This window comes from Amblyomma mixtum, chromosome 3 (assembly GCF_055824585.1).
Source record: "Amblyomma mixtum isolate Tamu chromosome 3, ASM5582458v1, whole genome shotgun sequence".
Taxonomy (NCBI): domain Eukaryota; kingdom Metazoa; phylum Arthropoda; class Arachnida; order Ixodida; family Ixodidae; genus Amblyomma; species Amblyomma mixtum.
The window spans coordinates 300585211-300604649 of NC_143014.1; the positions used below are offsets into that span (position 1 = coordinate 300585211).

General features: G+C 44.5%; 1 pseudogene; it reads left to right on the forward strand.

The window, feature by feature from the left end:
• LOC149355363 (uncharacterized) lies at positions 1–16658 on the forward strand (annotated as a pseudogene).
• The last annotated feature ends 2781 nt before the right edge of the window (positions 16659–19439 follow it).

The following is a 19439-nucleotide window of genomic DNA, read 5'->3' on the forward strand; positions in this document are numbered from 1 at the left end:
ATGATTGGCGGCGCGTACGTGAAGCGCCACGTCACTGTATCTGTTACCGTGAGTTCTCGGTTGCTTATGCTATATATATTGCACGCATAGACAGTATTATGCAATATCGGAAAGAGGCTTCATGCAAATTTTGTGATCGAAGGTGTGCCATGATTCTTAGGGGACCAAATAAATGCCTTCGGCCGTGCAGCCTGTTTCCAATTAGTGTACTGGGAACCTCAGCATACTCGCAGCGTGCCGCTATAGAATGAAGCCGATCGCGGCCCTAGGGCGCCACGTGACAATGAATTGTCTGTTCGAGCCCCCCCCCCCCCCCCTCCGGCCCCTCTGCCCTCTCCGCCCCCTCCCATGTACAGCTGACGAAGCGAAATAAAGGAACATTCTGAACGGTCACAGCGCACACGGGGACTACACACAAAGAAGTACTCAACAGAAGCGCTGGTGTTGTGTCCCCGTGTGCACTCTGGCCCCTTCAGAATGAACGTATTCCAAGTAGCCTAACTCACCGTCCTAACACAGAATTAAGGTAGTCTGTTTCCCACCTCGCCACGAGCGGACGTCTGCTTTCGTTTCAACAATGACCCCGGCGACGCACGGCGTCGTGCCGCATCAAGTAAACAGTGCCTAGCCACTACGCCAATCTCGCGACGGCGCAGTGCACCAAAGATAATCTTCACACAGTACAGCCGTCGTGTAAACCAAATTAGGCCGGTTGGTTACGGACATTCACAATAATGCAAAACAAAAACCGAAACGAGCCGAAACCGTAACCGAACTATTTTGCGGAGGCAGCGTAGTGACACACCCTTCTTCTGCGGAAGCATCTATGGCGGAATCCATGCGGAAGCTCAACTTTGGCCGCTTAGCGCACTTCGCAATTTGAGGGTCAGTTGCATCAGCATCTTTATTGTGATGAATTTATCGAGAGCTGGCTGTTAACGGTAAGCGTATAGCACGCTGACGTTTGTTTTGTTGGTTCTTGCGGCATCGCGTCTTCGACTTTTTTTGACGTGATAGTGTTGCTTCTGAGTGAAATTTGGAGCACCTAAAAACGAGACGGCACCGCGCACATCCACGCTGAAACAAGGTAAGGAAGGGTAGTGCTTCATTTCTGGTTTCATTAGGCTTACGACCAGGACCGAGCTCTGTTAGCTCGCAAATGGTAGTTCCTTGTCTTGTTTAGCGGGTAATGTACGCAGATGCTTTGGCCACTGCTACTCCTGTAAATACTGCAACTCGTTGTATGGCCACCTTGAACGAGGCCTTCCGGATGCCACTGCATGCTGTCGTGAGTTAGGCTTTTTTCGGCCTTTTTCGGAATTCGGCATGAGGGCCTGAAATAGGCTGTTTGGACTGACGATAGCTGCAGCGTCGTCTCTACTCACTGAATGGCTGTGAAGCGCTGCTGGTGTACTGCGAAGGAAAAAATGGAGTGAGTATAGTTCCAGAGTCATTCCCTGTGTCGCAAATCGTTGTGAGGCCTCATTGAAAGAGCCTTCCTGCTCCGATTGCATGCAGTCATGAGTTAGGTCTTCATTTTTGCAGTTGCCGTATGTAACAGACTTGTATTAGATCGCAGTCCTCGTGTGTGAAATTGCGCTGTGTTTGGACTGGCGGTAGCTCGTCGCCTGTTCTTGCTGAAAGGGAAGGAAGTGCAGTTGGTGGACCGCAAAGGAAGGAACGAGGACTTATATAGTTCCATGATCGAGGCTTTTAGATCCATGCACGTGAAAACTCAAGGGTCATTCCACGCCAAACGTCACAGCCGGCGCGCTCAGCAATTTCGATTGTTTCGAATAAATTGATGAAAACTTATCTCAGTGTGCGTAATGAAAGCATAAAATATTTTGCCCAAGAAAAATGTATTCGCTAGGTGAGCGCAGTCTGAAAATTTCGAAAAGGCGTTAAACGAGGCACTGCTAAATAAGTAATAGAAAATTCATAGCTTTGGAAAATATCTCAGAAATTTTTCACTCACATTTGCAGAGAGCCTGGCTTTCGATGTGATTTTGATCATGCAGTTTTGCAGAGCGCATTTTTAAAAAATTAGATCTTGAAAATGTAATTTTGTCATTTTTTTAAATATCAACTTCTCTCGGGAATTTGAAAATAGCTGTTGTGCCTCTCTAGATGTCTATTGCTTATAAAAAATGTTACAAAAGATCAAAACTATGTAAACGAAAGTAAAAAACATACTAGAGTTGTGAAAAATTGCATTTTGAGCCATAAACACCCGTTAATTTTCTCCTAAGGCAGTCCAAGCAAAAACACAAGAAATTGCGGGTTAAGTGGAGCGGTTTATTGACTTTCATTTCTGAAATTTTCATTGATATAATTTTTGTTTAAGGCGACAAAAGAATTTTGAAGTTGAGCTCTCGCTCCGCAAGTGGCTTTCTTCTCGTTGATGCTGCATAATCTTCCACGCCGCTCAGGCCCCTCCTCTTCCTCTTATTTTCTGTCACACCTCTTCTCTCTATTCATCCGAGGAGAGCCGCCGTCCGGCGTGGTGCACACAGTTTTCCCTCCTTTTTTTCCCTCTTAAAGCCGCTAAAGGGCGACGGAGTACGTACGATTATTTCGTGGTTTACACGTGTTATTGCTAGATAAAAAACCGCGAAGGCGCGACGTGGTAGAAAAACGTGTACTCAATGACCAAAAATGACGCGACGGAGCACGATTAGTTCGTTTTTTTGGTGGCTGAACATGTTGATTTCAGTAGGAACTTCTTGCGGGCTAGTTGGTTAATAGCTCTAGAAATGTTATAATTGCAAAGCACGAGGACACAGACAGCATAGGTCATTTGCACAGTTTTAACACTTCTGGAGCTATGAACCAACTAGCCCGCAAGAACGTCCTACTAAAGCACATCTCTTCTACTCCGGTCTCTCTTTTATGTTCCCATTCAAAGCAAGATGCAGCAAAAATAAAACTGCGCCCGTGGTGTTTTGTGTGTTCCTCGTGGCCTATGTCTCCGCCTTTTGCACAGCCTTAACATCTGTGAATTTTGATTTCACGAAGGAAATATTTTGAGACAACTATCGGGGAGCAGAAAGATGCCGTGACTCTAAATACTTACACAACAGCTTTCTTTGCTCGAAACAACTACAAGGCCACGTGTAGAAGGTAAGACAGGCGGCTGATTAAAAATTTCTCCCATGTTATTGGCCGATAAAAGCCGCACAAAGAAGAAAAAGGCGGTAAGAGTATTGCATGACTCCGCGCTGCGGCCGCGGACACGCCGCTGAAAGGGGGAGAAAAAGGCGGGAAAACTGTCAGATGAGCCCGTGGCGGAGGGCTACCATCGGACAAATGGAGAGAAGAGGAGGAGTGAGAATAGAAGAACGGGAGGGAAGCAGAGGAAGAGGGGCCGGAGCAGCGAGGAGGATTATGCAACGCCAATGAGGAAAAAAGCCCAGCAAGTTGCACCGTCTCTTCATCGCAGAACACGGCACCTGGCATGGCGCGACATTTGTGGCCAAGTAACCACTTCAGTTTGCCATCGCCCGCTGTCGTGCATTTTTAAGGATGGAGTTAAAGAAGACATTGCATGAAATTCGGCGGGTGGTAATGTTGTAAGCGAAATCGTTTCGTTTTCGAAGTTCGAACGGACCCGGTTTGGTGCCACGCAGCCAAGAGCATAAAAACGATTGTAATTACCATGCAGTGTCGAGTGGACCACGAGGAACGAACGACCAGCCGGCATGGCAGGCGTAACACAAGTGCTTTATGTCCGAATATTATCGCCCAGAGTGCGCGCCTCGGAGCGCGCATACCTCTGCGGCTGGTGACGCGAGACACGCTGGCGGTGAGCGCGGCGTGCCGTCATTCGAAGGTAGTAAAAAGAGCAATTGCAAGCTCGTGGTTGGAATCCGCTCTTACCAAGTCATGCCCGCATGCAATGCATATAAGTTTTAATAATCAAATTGAAAGGTTGCTTTCAGCCGGCTTCCCCTGCGACGTCATATCAGCCGTGGCCGAGAATCTTCTCAGAAAGATAAAAAGAAGTCGAAGTAGTGTGGATGAGCCGCTGCCAAAAAAGAAGATCGTGGTGGTGCCTTATATACACAAAGTGGCGCACAACGCAAAAAAAGTGGCCAAGAGACATGGCGTCCCTGTTGTTTTTTCTGCCCCACGGAAACTCGCAGCCTTGTGCCCGAGAACCGGGAACCAAGGAGCTAGAGGCAGTGGATGCGACATAAAACATGCCGAAAAGTATGTGAAGTGTGCCACTGGAGTGGTGTATGAAATCCCACTCAAGTGTGGAGGCGCCTACGTGGGCCAAACAGGCCGATGCGTGAATGAACGCGCAGGGGAACATGCCCAATCCATTCGGAATAAAGGAGCAAACTTGCCTGCTCATTGCCTTGCTTGCAGTGGATGCGAGCCTCTGCTTAAGCAGATTAAAATTCGAGGAAGAAGTAAAAACAAAACAGCGCGGGAGCTTTTGCAGGCCTATCACATAAAACAAAACGGTGATGAATGTGTAAGCGACAATTCTGTCAAACTGTATAATAAGGAAACCTATTTTCTGTGCACCTGTTGTTGACCAGGAGTTGATTGGCTGTACCCCCCCTCTCATTCCCCTTGTTCTTTTGCTGTGATTCTGACTGTATAAGGCACTTTCACACAAATAAACTCAGTTGATAGTTTGCGCTCTTTCTGTCTCCTTGGCTTTTTCCTGTGGCTGTCTTTTTTATAGCGCAACTTGGTTCCTTCAAAGCAATGCACCAACTTGTCCAACAAGAAGTTCTAAACAGCTCGCGAGGAGGTGCCTCGCTCGCTTGAACGGGCTTCGCCTGCATCAATCAATCAATCAATCAATCAATTTTATTTCCTTAAAGACCCCTTTTCAGGGGCATTACATAAGGGGTGGGTACAACGTTTGGTGCGACAAAGTAATCATGCGTTATGATGATGACAAAAAGGTGTTAGCTCTGCGTGCGAAGTTCGCGGGACAGGTTATTGTTGCAATGTCAGCGGGAAGGCCATTCCAGTCCGCGGCGGTGCGTGAAAAAAATGAAGCTGCGAAGGTGACTGTGCGTGCACGTGGACGGCTGATCTGGAGTTGATGGAGAGTGCGGTGAGATATGCGTGCCGGAGGGACCATGTAGGGTGCAGTTCGTAGATGGCTGTAAAAGAACTTGTGAAATAATAAAAGACTGGCTGTGCGGCGGCGCAGCTCGAGTGGCTGTATGCCTGAAAGCGATTTCAGATATGTAACACTCGTGCTGTAATGATATGAAGAATGAATAAATCTGACTGCGCGGTTTTGCAAAATTTCTAATGCGTTGGTTAGATAAGCTTGATGTGGATGCCAAATGGGTGATGCGTATTCTAATTTCGATTTCACAAGTGTTTCGTAAGCTAATAACCTAACATGCATGGGCGCATCCTGTAGATGACGTTTTAGAAAACCAAGGGATTTGTTAGCTGAAGAAATGATGTTAGTTATATGCGTTTTCCAGGAGAGGTCAGCGCACAAAGTTACGCCTAAATATTTGTATGATTCTACTGGCAGCACGGGAACGGAGTCTATGTGATAGAAGGGCACGAGCGGGTTACGGCGGCGATGAAAAGAGAGTACGTTGCATTTGTGAGGGTTAAGCTCCATTAGCCAAATTTTACACCAATCCCGAATCTTGTTAAGGTTGTTTTGGAGAGATAATTGATCAGAATTTTTATTAACTGCTTCATAAATAACACAATCGTCAGCAAACATGCGAATTTTACAAGACACATGCGAGGGCAAATCATTTATGTATATTAAAAACAAAAGGGGACCTAGTACGGAACCTTGAGGGACGCCAGATGTTACAGGAAGGAAGCTGGAAGTGTGTTCATTTACAAAGACGGACTGAGTACGGTTAGTTAGGAATTCTTTAATCCATGCAACGACATTAGGATCGATATTAAGGTTAGATAACTTGTACAACAGGCGTTTGTGGGGAACTTTATCGAAGGCTTTTTTAAAATCAAGAAATATAGCGTCAGTTTGCAGGTTAAGATCTAGGTTGGCATGCAAGTCATGAATAAAAAGAGCTAGTTGAGTGTCGCAAGAAAAGCCTTTCCGGAACCCGTGCTGCGCAGGATGAAAAAAATTGTTCGAATCCAAGAAGGCAATGACATGGGAGAATATGACGTGTTCCATTAGCTTGCAAGGCACGCTTGTTAAAGAAATGGGGCGATAATTTAATGGAGAATTTGTGTTACCGGATTTGAAGACTGGAATGACCTTCCCATTTTTCCAGTCACGAGGAAGTTGGCCAGAAGAGAGTGACTGCTGGAATAGCAAACATAAGTAACTGGCACTGGTGAGTTTCGTATTCTTAAGAAATTTGGCGTTGACATTATCGAAACCGGCCGAAGATGAAAGTTTCATTTTATCGATTAGTGACAGAATTCCCGATGCGTTAAATTCAACAGGTGACATAACATTATAAATAAAAGTGTTTGGCACAGAAAAGGGGGCATCATATTCATTAGTGAACACTGATTGAAATGCAACATTGAACATGTGAGCACACTCTGCATGACTAAGCACGTCTCCTGCTTCATTTGTGACACTGATATCGCCGTTGTGTTTTGGGTTGATGGTGTCCCAGAATTTTCGAGGATTAGTGTGTAGTATTCGGGGTAAGTCTTTGTTAAAAAAGGAACGTTTGGCGTTCCGAGCAGATGAATTATATGCCTTTTCGTCTGCGTAATACTTGTCCCAGGCCGCCTGGTTAGTTTTTGCTTTGGCTGCGCGAAATAGACGCTTCTTTCTATTCTCCAAACGTTTTAGCGTTTTAGTGAACCATGGTAGTGAACCATAGAGGCTTAGCGCCTTTACAATTGCGGTCGCGTCTCTGTTCAAGTCGGATGTGCAGTTTTAATGACATGGGCGAACCAGGCCCCTCTCTCTACATTTCATTTGGCTACAGTGTTGACGGTGTCGTGCTTTGCGGTGAAGAGGCATTAATTAAGAGACGAAGCAACTTGCAGCGAGCGAGAGCTCAACATCAAAAATTATTTTCTCGCTTTACACAAACATTGCCTCGAATAAAATTTCAGAATTGAAAGGCAATGAATGGTTCTACTTAAACCGTCATTGTTTGTATTTTATTCCTACATCCTTAGAGTGAAAATAATCAATGTTTATGGCTCTAAACATACTATTTTTGCAACATGAGTATTGTTTTTTGCACACTTTCATCTTCTGTAACATTTTTATCCGTTGCAGACATCTATGAAAACAAAACGGCTATTTTCGATTTCTCGAGAGCAAGTTGACATTTTTTTAAATGACAAAAATGCCACATTTTCAGTCTCTTTAAATTTTATAGAGAAATGTATGCCGTACAAAAATGCGTGCTCCGAATCGCATCGAAAGCCGGAACTTGTGAAAATGTCATGATAAAGTTTATGGGCTGTTTTCTCAATATTTATATGTTTATTAATTATTGGGCAGCGTCTGGTTTCTCGCCTTTTCGAAATGTTCCCACTGCGCTCACCTCACCAGTGACTTTTTCTAGCAAAATTATTTTAGGCTTTGATTACATAGGTTGAAATTACTTTCCTTGAATTTTTTTAACAAATCGGATATAGCCGAGCGCAATGTCTTAGTCGTTTTTCGTCGAATGACTCTCAATGAAGGCAACGGCAGCACCGTCAGGCGAAGCGCTTTGCATGTGTCACTTGTCTCGTCGCTTGAAACTGCAGCCACAGAAAATTTGGATCGTCGCCCAGAAGATTCGGTGACCGTTTCCAGCTTTCACATAGCCCACCCATTAATTTTGTCGCCGCGAGAAGCAAGTAGGCAGGTGCACCTGGTCGAATATTCTGGAGCCCTCTCTACGGCGTCCCTCATTGCCGATGTCGCTGTGAGACAATGAACCCTATCACCTATGAACCAAACTAAACATATCTCCGAGTTTTAGGTAACAAAATATGCATACTGAACGCTTGTTAACGTGGCCTGTAACAAGTATCTTTTAATGCGCTGCCAGGTAACAGCTTTTAACATCAATAGGTCATCTTCATTACTGTGTGCTTTCGAATTGCGCGGAGGTAAGGTCTGCCGGCGAGTGCATATTGCTTACGTGAGTACTCGCGTCGTCCGTGGAGATCGCGTAGGCGGTGCATACAGACATTTTGCTTCAGGTGTCGAATTATATCGGACTGCGTTCGCGCTCAGTCTAGCAGAGCGTGCATGAACAAATTATTGGTTACTTTAAAGACTAGCTCTCAATTATCGCCTGGCAGCAACCTGCGCCACACACATGGCATCTCGCTTCGGGTGCCCAACCTCACGATTACTAACTCTTTGTTGGTTGGTTTGTTTATGGGGTTTAACGTCCCAAAGCGACTAAGGCTATGAGAGACGCCGTAGTGGTGGGCTCCGGAAATTTCGACCACCTGGGGTTCTTTAACGTGCACTGACATCGCACAGTACACGGGCCTCGAATTTCTCCTCCAAAGAAATTCAACCGCTGCGGCCGACTAACTCCTTGTGTAGGCGCGAAAAGTGAATGAGCAAAAAACAAATTTATTTAGTAATAATATTTGGTCATTACGCAGGTGTTCACATGCAGGCGGTGGCGGTATTTTGTGTAAAACTGACGAAAACCCACAATGCAGCAGCAGCAGCAAAGACATCCAATTGCGTGGGTAGCGAAAGCAGTAGGCCGCACTGCAACTGTGTTGGCTTTGTAAATAGGCAGCCCCCTCCATACTATTACGGTTGTACTTTAGCCTGTACGTATCCGATTACTAAGCGCTCGGCTAGTGGTGTATCTTCATTCGGATTGCTAGATCACGCCGTTTACTCCGCATGTGGCACCCTATTTTAAGTTAGATATGAGCGCATGCGAACGGTATTCGGTCCTTAAAAGTCCTTGTTTTGGAATTTTTTTGGTTCAACTTTACTGTTGTACATTACAGTAATTGTTGGGTCGTCTGACCATTTAAGTGCGCACACTACTACAGCCCAATCAAGTCAGAATGGAGAACATCTTCTAATGTTATAAAATTGGTTTTCCTGAATTACTAAAATTTACTCTCTATCCAATAGGCCCTTGCCTTTGTTAAGGACTGTGTGGCGCTGCTGTCACATGCAATAAACTTGGCGAAGTTCATTTCAGTGAAATTTTAGATGCGTCGGTTCTATGTTGATGTTCTCTTCTTCTTTGCTACAGTAGGAACCTTATATATCCAGGGCTGCTACGCCTGCTCACTTAGCGGCCACGACAGAGCTTTGTTTTTGTTTTCGAACCAGTCGAACATAACTCTGTGATGCTCCCAGCTAACAGAAACTCATTGCAATGCCCTCACAAACTAGGTGAGCTCTGTTTTAAACATTTTATCCCTAGCTTTGCTTACATGCGTGCTAATCTTGTTTGCAGCTTCAGATAATAAATACAAACAACACGTCAACAGCCAGAATTTAAAGTTTTTTTGCTCAGAGCAGCCACCTTTGAGTACGAATTTAATAAAGCTGAGATGATAGCTCCGAATTATTTTTCGCTCACTTTTAGTAGCGCACAGGGCAAGTCTAATACCTATTGTGATTGCCTGCAATATTGTAAATTTGATGAGAGATGTGCCTTCAGTGTTTCTCTTTCTGCACTTAGTCTTGTTGTGTGCAAATGAGTGGCAAGTTGTATGAGGTGTAACAGTATTGCAGTAAACCTACTCTGCTTTAGGAAACTATCATAGGAGATTTGTGTGTGCAGATATTTTTTTTTTACCATGCTGCCCACCGTATGTCAGCAGCAGTCAAGGACGCATGATAAAATGCAGAAAATGCAGCGCTCTCTACGAGTTACGATATGAAGCATTTCCCATGGCTCAAAATTCGATGCTCATTTCGGTGGCATTTTCACTTCCTTGCTATTGGAGAGGTTGAGTCCACTCCAGTACCCAGAGAGATGCACAATGGCATACAAGTGCAGCATATGCCAAGCAGTTGCCAAAACTTTGCCTCAGTTCTTGAAGCATGCATCACTACATAAAAATGAAAGCAACCTTCACATTCGCTGTCGTTCCACTGACTGCTGCAGAGCATTTCAAAAAGTCAGCTCCTTGAAGAGCAATATGTTGAGATCTGACAAGCGTGATGGTATTCCGGCTATTGTAATAACTTGCAGGACCGTCTCATTGGTCTGCACCATCGATACATCTATGCAGACGTGACGAGATGTCAAATCCTTGTTGAGTCATCTAAAGGGGCACATCACTGAAGGGAAGAAAGTTTCATGCCCGTTTGTTGCTTGTTCGCGAATGTTTACTAACAAGTCGACATTTTCCTCCCATATTTCACGATGCCACAGTTATGCTTTTTAACCAGGTGTATGCGAGTCTTATTTAGGAGACACCTCTGCAGAAAGGCACAAGGAAGCACAAATTAATCTTGAAATTGAGATTCATACTGCTGGCTTAGAGACTTGTGCATCTGAGGAACAATGTACTGAGGACTGCCCCTCAGAGGCTGATCAAAACAAAGATGTGGCTGAAGGTCACATGCACCAAGATTTTCTATGTACTGATATTACAGCCGCTTTCGGACGTTTCTACCTGCGTCTCCTTTCAGAGAGTTTGGTGCCCTCAAGAACAGTTCAAGTCATTTCTGAGGCAATTGTGACCTCCAGAGCAACAGTCTTGACCACATGACCAATGCATTAAGGAGAAAGATGAGATATGCTGGCTTGAGTGAGGATTTCATTCAGCTAGCAGTGAACAGTATGCTTGAAAGTGACGTTATTGTCAGCCTGCACAGCAACAGTGGAGTTTTTCGGAGCACTTACTCTCGCTGGGAGTACTTTCAGAGCAAATTCAGTTATGTGAAGCCAGTAGCTGTGCGTCTTGAAAGAAACAAAACCAATCAAGATGCTCAATTTAATTATGTCCAAATAACTGGAACAATAAAATCGTTGTTAAGAGGTAACTCAGTTCATGATCAGTGTACGAATCTGGAAGTTCACGAACCAGGTGTCTTTAAGGATTTCACTGACAGGAGTGTTTTTAAGTCAAAACCACTGTTTCAGGTTCACCGCACTGCTTTACGTTTATTCTGTTTCAAGATGTTTTTGAAGCGCCAGATCCTCTAGGTTCGGCGAAGAAGCACAGAATTTTAGCTGTGCATATGATGCTTGGAAACCTACGTTCTTGGAACAGAAGTCGTATCTGTTAATTCAGTTAGTGCTGCTTTGTAAAGGAAGTGACCTTTTGTTCTTCGGACAAGACAAAGTGTTTGCTTCATTGATTCATGACGTCAAAAAGTTGGAAGTTGGCTGCATGTTGGCAGACAGCATTCCCACATATCGCACTGCGGGGGCCCTTCTGAGCGACAACCTAGGCAGCCACAGTGTTGGTGGATTCATGGAAAATTTCAGTACAGCTGAGTACATCTGCGGGTTTTGTTAGTGAAGCGTGAACATACGTTTGAGAAAAACATATCTGACATCAGTGACCTAAGAAACGAAGTAAACTACAAAGAGGCAGTGAAGAACCTACAGGATGGCTGTTCCCTTCTTTAATGCCAAGGCATTAAATTTGATGCTTTTTTAATGGCCTAAAATACTCCCATGTATTCGTTCCTGGGCTTCATCCATGTTTAGCACATGATCTGTTTCAAGATGTGGTATCGTATTATCTTGCATTGATGCTACAATGTTTCATCACCAAGCAGTGATGCATCACCAATGTTGCATCACAAGCGATGGTTATCACGTGAAGAACTGAAAAATTGCGAGGAACTTTAGCGGCTAAAGTGGTGAAAGGCGAAAGCCTGAGTGCTGCATTCTGCTACACGATTGTTCACTTCACATTCTGTTGGTGCATTAATTAACTGCAAATTAATGACGCTTTAGCTTCTCCTTTAGAAGTGAAACGCGACAGCCTGTTGTAGCGCTGCCAGGCGGTCCACGGAACGCCACCACCCGTTAGGCGCAATGCGTTGCCCTTTGAATGCAACGCTTTTTGAGGAAAGGTTCTACGCCTTGCTCGTCGGTAAATTGGTTTTTGAGGAAAGCAAATGTATCGGTGTGTCATATCTCGGTGGTCACCTAAACCTCGCCGTAACGGGAAGGGAGAAAGATGGGAGTGAACGAAGACACCGTATTCACTAGACTAGCCATCGAGCTAGCATGGCGCAGTGGTAGCGTGCTCGTTTCGCACTCCGGAGACCGGGGTTCGATTCCCGAGCTCGGCCAATTTCCTACTCGGTTTTATTTATTTATCTGGTCTGACTAGGAAGGTTAATTAGGCTAATTGGTTAAGTAAGTCCCACTAACTTGGAGAATCACTATACAATCCCTTTAACTGGTTGCATGGTTAGTAGCCAAAGTACAATTAACCCCGTTTGAAATTCGCGCACTGTGACGTCACGACCAATTCGACCAATTGAAAAGCGTGACATTTTCTGTCGACAACTTCTGCTTACAACGATGAGGCATTAAAGGCTTCCGCCTTAATAAAAGGATACTTTCATTCAAGCTCAAAGGAATAGATTGGAACGACCAGCCGGCTAAAATCAAAACATTCAAAAAGCTGAGTGGTCATGCAGTCCAGAACTGGAATAAGCATCGGTTTTTACCCGTCTTTCTTCATGACAAGGTATGCAGAAATGACCGTGTATGGGAGTTAGTATTGATGCTCACTGAACTTGTTCAGTTGGCGTGCGCACCGGCAATAAATATGTCCATGGTAATGAGTGTGAAATAATTGATAGAAGATTGCATTGACCGAAGAATTGAGCTTTTTCCTGGTGCACCTCTGAAACCCAAGCGCTATTCCATGGTTCACTACCCCTACCTCATTACTCAGTTCTGACCACTTATTAGGTTATGGACTATGTGTTGTGAAAGCAAGCATGGTTATTTTCGCAATTGCATAAGAAGTGCCCGGAACTTCAAAAACATCACGCTAACACTTGCTGAAAAACACCAGCTTCTTCAGGCGTTCAGGGGGAGTAGCTGCCGCTTTGAAAGAGACTTAGTGATCGACTCCACATTTCCTTTTCCCCTAGTTTGTTCAGTATCGAAGTTCAGGAAGCCATCAAGACTTGTGGAGCACAAGGAAAAGAAGTGTATTGCACTTAACAAACTGAATACAGGGGCATCAGGTACAACAAGGACATGGTTGTGGTTTTGGGCCGTGAAGAAAGCAGGCTGGTGTTCGGCCGAATTTATTTCATTTTACTGCAAAACAACACGGTCTATTTTCCTGTTTGCCTCACTTGTTCTGTTTTGGAATCTATGATGATGATATACCACTTGCCGGGTTCAGAATCTGTGACATTGAAATGCATTTCTGTTCAGGACCTTCTAGATTACTATCCACTTCAGTTATATGATGTTGGCCGTCTAAAAGTGAGTCATTGTATTGAGGCATGCAGTTTTAGATCAGTACTGAAATTATTTTTTAAGCCCAGAGGACTTCATGTCTTGTTCAGGAGTGGCTTCCAGCACTCAATGAGGAGGACATGACTACCATTGCGCAGAAACTGCACAACATGGGAGTAAAACGTGTGGAACACTTCAAGTATCTACAAGAATAAGACTTGGACTTCTTAGCCCCTATGCAAAAGCGCATCCTGCTCGGGAAGTTTCAAACCGTCAGTGCTGCTCCTGTCCCTTCAGGACAGAGTTGCAGTTGTGCTAAGGTGACTTCAAATGCCAACTCACAGCTAGATGAATGGGCTAAAAAAAATTACGAGGAACTTTAGCCGCCAAAGTGGTCAAAGGCGAAAGCCTGAGTGCTGCATTCTGCGACGCGATTGTTCACTTCACATTCTGTTAGTGCATTAATTAACTGCCAATTAATGACGCTTAATCTTCGCCTTTAGGAGTGGAACGCGACAGCGTGTTTTAGCGCTGCCAAGGAGTCCATGGAACGCCACCACTCGTTCGGCGCGATGCCTTGCCCTTTGAACGGAACGCTTTTTGAGGAAAGGAAATGGAGCTGTAATTCTCTGTCATCTCGGTGGACACCTGAACCGCACCGCACAGTACGGGAGGAAGTGGAGTGAAAGAAGAAAGAGGGACCGCAATGAAGATAATGAAAATTGTATTTGAAGAAAGAAAATTATGCAGTACTGCCTCACATATCTCGGTGGACACCAGTCGAAAATTGTATTTGAGGAAAGGAAATTGTGCAGTAGTCTCACATATTTCGGTGGACACCCGTCAAAATTCTCGCGCAGTGACGTCATGACCATTTCGACCAATCTGAAACGCGGACAAATTTGCTAACGCGTCTTGGTCACGACAGCATGAGCCATTAAAGGCTTTCGCCTTAAAATGTATCTCTCACTCATATCTCAGTGGACACCTAAACCTCGCCGTAACGGGAAGGGAGGAAGATGGGAGTGAACGAAGACACCGTATTCACTAGACGCGCCTTTGTTCATACCAAAACATCGAGCTGGCATGGCGGAGTGGTAGCGTGCTCGTCTCGCACTCCGGAGGCCGCGGTTCGAGTCCCGAGCTCGACCAATTTACTAATCGGTTTTATTTATTTATCTTGTCTGAATAAAAAGGTTAATTAGGCTAATTGGTTAAGTAAGCAATTAACTAAACTCAGTACACTATACGGTCCTTTTAATTGGTTGCATGGTTAGCAGCCACAGTACAATTAACCCCATTTGAAATTCGCGCACTGTGACGTCACGACTGTTTCGACCAATTGAAAAGCGTGACATTTCTGTCGGCAACTGCTGCTTACAACGATGAGGCATTAAAGGCTTCCGCCTTAAAATTTTTCATCCCTTGGGAAATGCTTCCGCCGAGCTTAATTCAAGCATGCAAAGCAAAAGAAAGGCCTACAAAAGCTGATCTGAACCAGATGGTGAGAATGCTAAGTTCTCTCATCCTGGATAAGCATCCAGCACATGGCAGACGAAACCTAAGAATTGCAGGAAAGGTTGTGTCGATGTACCCTTCATCGTTTCAGTATTTGCTACAGGGTACAGTTGTTGGCACAATGATTAAGACGTGGATGTGGAAGCTCTAGAACAGCATCAATAACAAGAAGAGCCCAATTGCACATGTGCTGCCCGCAGAAATTGTTGATGACCCAGACTTATTCAGGCCGCGCCCTAGATCTACCCGTGACTCCTATGGTTGCATAGCACGGCAGCCAGAGTTACCGAGTGGTGAAAGTTTGCTGACACAGCGTGAAAAGCAGCAGCAGCTCCTTTCTGAGTATGCTAAGGTACATTCCAACAAGCAGCTTGTCGTTCGTTTGATGATTGAGACATACACATCCCAAAGACTGACCATAAATCACTCGAGGGGTGTGGCCACAAAGGTAAAAAAACTGGCCATTTTTGTTTAGTGAGGACTGTCTTCTTGAGAATTCCAAAGAGCACCTTGGTAGTGAGGTTTGCCGAAGAATTGATGCTAGCATAGAAAGCGTTAGGGCCGTATATATCGTTATGCTTATAGTCAGATGAAGCGGCCCGAGGTGAAGAAATGTCTCGAATAAATCGAACAACCAAAGAACCACCTCAAGAGTCTGACACCAGAACGTGAAGGTGCACCTGTTCTCTTCCTTGCACTGTTTGGAGAGGATGAAGAGCTCATCTGCAAGACTACTGAGACAAGCTTATAATTTCCTGCTCTGCTGCCATCTGGCACAAACGTGCTTGTGCATGCAGAATTCAGATGTGCATTGCATATGGGTATAAAAAATTCCACTCTCCACAACTACATTATTTTAGTGGTAAAACGTTATACATTATTGTCCAGCGGCTGTTTACAATCTGCTTTAATTTTTAAAACGATTTTGAGCTTTGTGCATTTTATGTTTATTCATGCTATGGTGGACTAAAAGATACTCTGAGAGTAGGTATCAGGACAAATGCAGTTGTACAGTGGCTCAAATGTATAAACAGAGTTAAGAACTAATTACACAGTATCGTTAAAAGCCTCGCCTTACATAATATCAGGCGTCAGATTTGTCAACGAAAAATTATGAACCTGGCTTTCGCATGGTACATGGAAGGGAACTGGTTCGTCAGTGGGTTGTGCGACGTCGCAAGCCGGCATGACGTTACCGAGTTGGCAGGACCAACCAACTTAGTTAACTTTTTTGAGATGGCGCTAGCGCAGCCGCGCTATACCCTTCAGAGCACAGCTTATGTGTCCCCCAAATTTCTGTGGTGATATATTTTATAGAAAAAAATTATCTAATATACGTTAGTAACAAGCAGTTCGTGCCTGTAACCATGAAACATATCTCTATGGTTTAATGACATTGTTCTCTGCCTTATTTTGTGTGGTAATATAATTATGCAGCTGGTGACAGTCAGCCTTCTCAGAACTGTTCTGGCTATCTGTGTCAGTTTTTTAATACCATCATTCTGTATTGCTTTTCTCATTTTACCGAAGACCGCCCATGACGATGACTTGGGCGACATGCCACTGACGCCCATGATATGTATAAAAGGTAGTTTTGGAATCATTGACCGTATCATGACGCAGTAATGTTATTTTATTCTCATTCTTCTAGGGCCAGGTCTCTTTGAGGCTGTAACGTTCACTGTTTGCGTGGATGATGTTGCTGTAATAACTACTCAGTGGGCTGCAGATTTCAAAGTCATGTTTCTTTTATACCTCGTTTTAAACATCCAGAATTCAGCTGAAGTGGCTTTGACATTGGAGTTTGTGCAGAGGTGAGGTCTTGTATCGCTTTTTTTCTGCTATAAGTTTGAACTGACCTGTTGCATTTCTCAGAGTGGTCCATATTTTCTAGGAATATTGCTCGTAGAAAGTTTAAAAATTTCTGCCTTTGAGCCTTTACAGAAGATGGAGAAAAACTTTTCAGAATTGTGGATGCTAGGAATTTTAAACTGTTTAGGGAACGCAAAAGAAACAGGTAATGCTGAGAAGCGCTGAGAATATTTTTAATGCAGTTATTGCACTATCTTCTTATAACAGGTATCAAAATGGAGCTGTATGTCATTTTCAGAAACGATTACTGAAATGCTTGATTGTTATATATTAAATAAGAAAAATCTCACAACTAAAATTTTTGAGAAACAAACTACAAGTTGGAAGTGCATGAATTTGGAGCTAAAAAAACTCGAAAAATTCCATAACGTAAAAAATGTGGTACATTTGCCCTTTTGTAACTTCTAGACAAACTTATCAGGCTTACCTACAACTTCTTTGTTTCTGGCACCTGTATTCACCACTCGGTTCTGTGCCTTGTGCTCACTCCACTCAAGCAGTGTTGCCACGACACATAAAAAAATAGTAGTAGATTTTTTCGCGAAAAATCAGTAGAAATCAGTAGATTTTTAATTTCAATTTTTGTACTCAGTTTATGAGCCCACGAATTCAGCGCGTATATTAGTACTCGGCTGTTGTATTGTAGCTTCTAAGAAACAGTACAAGAATTGGCCCATAGATTCTTGGCGATACTTTTGAAAAACCCGGGGATCCAGAGAGCCATTGTCAAGCACGAAGTGAAAAACAGTGAAGACCTCTGATGGCATATTCAAAGGCGTCAGATGGTAGTTAGTACCTGAAGTCTTTAGAGTATAGTATCTTCCAGACAGGGGTGATTGGTAGATCGCTGGGGGAGGCATCCGTGCTGCAGTCGACATAAATATAGGTTGATCACGATGATGACGATCCATAAATAAGAAAACATGAGTCCCTTATAGCTTACGCAAATAAACTTTATTGCGCGTGAACAGGCAACTTAAAAATGGCCATGTATATGACTAGATATGCTGTGAAATTCCACAAGTGGCTGTGCCAGCAAAGCCGCATTAAATACACTCATGCTTATCCTTGTGCCAGTCGTCCATTCTCCTTATCAGTGGCCTGTCAATGTTGAAGCTGTGACATGCTGAAGACGTCATCAGGCGTTTCGTGTGCAGAAGGCCACAGACAGTCTCCGTGCTAAGCTTCTTCCGCAGTTTTGTCTTCAGGTTGTTTACAGCAGAAAATACCCACTCAACTGCTGCACTGGAATGCGGTAAGCACAGCATAGCCGTCACAAACTTGGTCAATCCAGGAAAATTGGCGCTTCCATCACAATGTTTTTGAGAAAACACGACTGCCCAGAACTCGTGCAACGAGGTATCTTCGCTTGTAGGGATATCAGCGTTTCTTAAATATCGCCATTCGGTATCCAAAGATTGTAAGGCTTTGCCGGAGACTAAATTCGGAAATGCTTGCGCCAGTGGTGCAAGAGACGCTGCCTTCCCCGTCATGGACACAGTAGGATCTGTGTCCATGACGGGGACCCAGAGACAGAGGTAGCGCTCAAAGACAGAGATAGCGCCACGTTTGAGAGTCTGGAAACGCAAGAATGTATGCTATCCTCGGAGCCAATCGCAGTTTTTTTTTCGCTCGCTAGGTGGCATCACATTAATACAAGTTCTGTACTGAAAAAGTAGCAGCTTTTGCTTTCGTTTCAGTAGAAAAGCAAGAAAATCAGTAGAGTCAAGCGCTTTATCACTGAATCAGCAGAAAATTTAAAAAATCAGTAGATCTACTGATAAATCAGCAGCCGTGGCATCACTGCACTCAAGGCAAGATTCATGAAACTGCTGAAGCAAATTTACTTTGAATTTACCGAAATAAACAGTATGGACTAGATATTCTGTTCATAGTACAGCATGCAGTTTTTTTCTTTCTGAGTTTTTGAGGCTCATGGAGCGGGTGTTTTACAGAGGGGTGTGAGCTTGTTCGGCAGCAAAAAATCACGGGCATGACTGGCAGCTGCCATAGCCGTAGGGTTGTGCGACGGCACGAGACCAACCGACATGGCCATATTGGTACGTGCTGCAACTCGAGCTACTTATTTGAGATGGGAGCGTCAGAATTGAACCCTGCAGGACCCTTGGGTCCCGATGCGGATGTGGTACCTCGAGGCCACGCAGGCACGTTTGTAAGGCTTGTTTAAGCGGGGCTTTATATCTATTGATGCATTGGCAGTAGCTGCCGGCTCGGGCTTCTAAATTAAAGCGGGAGTGTCAGGTAGAATCAAGCCCTCCAGGACCCTTGCGTTCTGAGTTGGACACGCTACCCCAACAAAAGCACGATCGTACTACTTGGTTGAAGCTGGGCTTCACCTTCACCTGGGCTTCACCTGGACTTCACATTTATAACAGTGCTGCCACGGACAGGACTCACCTTCTGTTGCGTGCAGATGGAGTGCAGGACGCGACTAGAGAGCACTCAGTACGACGAGGGACGCATGCATGATTCAGAGCGTTATTCTGCTTGACACACTGTCTCTCTACATCCCTCTTCCCAAACAAACCAGGGCCCGCTTGCATAGAGCAAATTAGTCATGTGCCCACTGGGGCCTTATTCGCACTTTGGACCACAGTGTTAGAAGTGCTGTAGACCCCCCGTCGGATTTGAGAAAAGGAAAGGCGCATAACTGGATCACTCCGACAGTGGATACCTCAACCGCGCCTTGTGAGAAAAACATGAACG